The sequence below is a fragment of the Siphateles boraxobius genome, unplaced genomic scaffold (assembly GCF_051911475.1).
Source record: "Siphateles boraxobius isolate OS27281-9 unplaced genomic scaffold, OSU_SipBor_1 9, whole genome shotgun sequence".
Classification (NCBI taxonomy): domain Eukaryota; kingdom Metazoa; phylum Chordata; class Actinopteri; order Cypriniformes; family Leuciscidae; genus Siphateles; species Siphateles boraxobius.
In genome coordinates this window covers 15,247,370-15,249,428 of record NW_027509219.1, presented here as the reverse complement: position 1 = coordinate 15,249,428, position 2,059 = coordinate 15,247,370, and positions in this window count along the sequence as shown.

The following is a 2,059-nucleotide window of genomic DNA, read 5'->3' as shown; positions in this document are numbered from 1 at the left end:
TTTTTTTTATAATTTAATTTATTAAACAATTGTATAAATGATGGACCAAACAAAACAGATAAAAACAGTGGTTTAACTATTTTTTTAGGGAAAGAAAATAGTAACAGGAATGAACACTTGGTAACAGGAATGAACTTTGGGTAACAGCAATGAGTGTCCATATGTGTGTGTATGAAAGAGAGTGTATATGACTGTGTGTGCATAAGATTTCAGTGTTGACGTGATGTACTATGTGCTAGTAGTACTTCACAGAGAAGGAGGTGGAAAGAGAAAGAAGGAGAGAGAGAAGAAGAGAGAGGGAGAAAGAGGGAAGTTAAGACAAAAAAAGGGAAAGGAGAGGGAGCGGGTGTGTTTCGCTCCTTCCATTGCAATATGCCTTAAGTGTGTGTTTCTGGCACCTGCATAGTATGGGTTTTCTCCATCTTCTACAAAATATAAGACAAAAACAAAACGTTTAAGTCACCTCGTGGTGGACTGGCTTCCTGGAAGCATGGTGTTCACATTGTAAAACTAATGCTAATGTCTACAATATAAGTAATTACAACCTTAAAACTCATAATTCAGGTGAATAGTAGTATATCATCTAATATTTACAGTATTAAATCAACAAAACAGAGGACTCTACTCACTCCTGTTATTTTTCCTATAAGTAACAGGACTGAAAGTAACAGGATTGAGTCTTTAAGGAAAAGGTTATCAAATACATGGATTATGGCCACATAGCATACATGCCAATAGCATGAGGACAAAGCAATTTCTAGTGACTTACCAAAAGTTCATATTTTTTAAATTAACAAATAAAATCTAAGAAATAATTTAGGTAACAGGACAGCATGTTGATATTGACCGTCTCAGTCATAGTTACAATTTCATCAAATATACAGAAATTAAAATGAGAGGACTTACTTATGGTCTTCCCATTGCCTTCAGAAGATCCAGATGATGCAACTTCCTGTTGACAATGTGTCCTGTGGAATATTCCAAGTTTTTCAGAGGGGGTTGGGTGTTAGGGTAACGGGACTGAGTGAAAACCCCTGGACATGACTAAAATGTGCATTTTATCTAAAATATTAGATCAAATATTTTTTTCTCATGAAAAAAAAAAACATTTTACATTTACATTTAGTCATTTAGCAGATGCTTTTATCCAAAGCGACATAAAACTGAGGACTATAGACAAGTCAAGTCATTGTGAAGAGGCAAAAAGAACACAAGAAGTGCTCACAATACAAAGTTCAGGCATTGCTCAGAGTAGCATAAGCCAGACAAGGGAGGATTTAAAGGAAAAATATGTATTTTATAAATCTTTATAAATATATAGATTACATTTTTTATGTTAAGTGCTCACGGAAGAGATGAGTTTTCAGTTGTCTTTTGAACGTTGTCAGGATTCTGCATTCCGGACGAGGGTGAACCGTGAATAAGAATGTTCTGGAGAGTGATTTTGTGGCTCTCTGAGATGGTACCACGAGCCGTCTCTCATTGACCAATCATATTTTAAAGCATATAGATTGGATATAAAGTCACACAAAAATGCAAAAAAAATATGATTTCAGAAGGATTTTAATCAAATTTCATGGTAAAGTTTAGAGAGGGGACTTGCAGAAAATTCTATTTTTTAGTGTTCTATGTAGTTTTTATTAATGCTTTTAATTATACATTTTAAATTTGTAGTTAGCTTAATGTGCAGGACATTTATCTTAATAATAAAATGTATATTAGAGTTAATTTTCATGCAATTTTATACATATAATGTCCTGGGGACAGAAATGTCTTCCTTTCGGTGGAATGCTTAAATGGCAGGTAGAAAAAATAGCAAATTTAACAATTAATAAGGTTGGGTTATATAAAATGTGCTGTATGTATAGACAGACAGATCTATAGACAGATCAATTGCTGTTTAATTATTAGAACTAATAATATATTTTTCCCACATACAGAATTAAAAATAACTGCAAGAAACTTGCAGTCAACCTGAAGTCAACTGAAGTCAACCTCTCAGCTGTTCTAAAATTTCTGGCACGGCTCCTTGAGAGGCGCATGCGCAGATCCAGACACT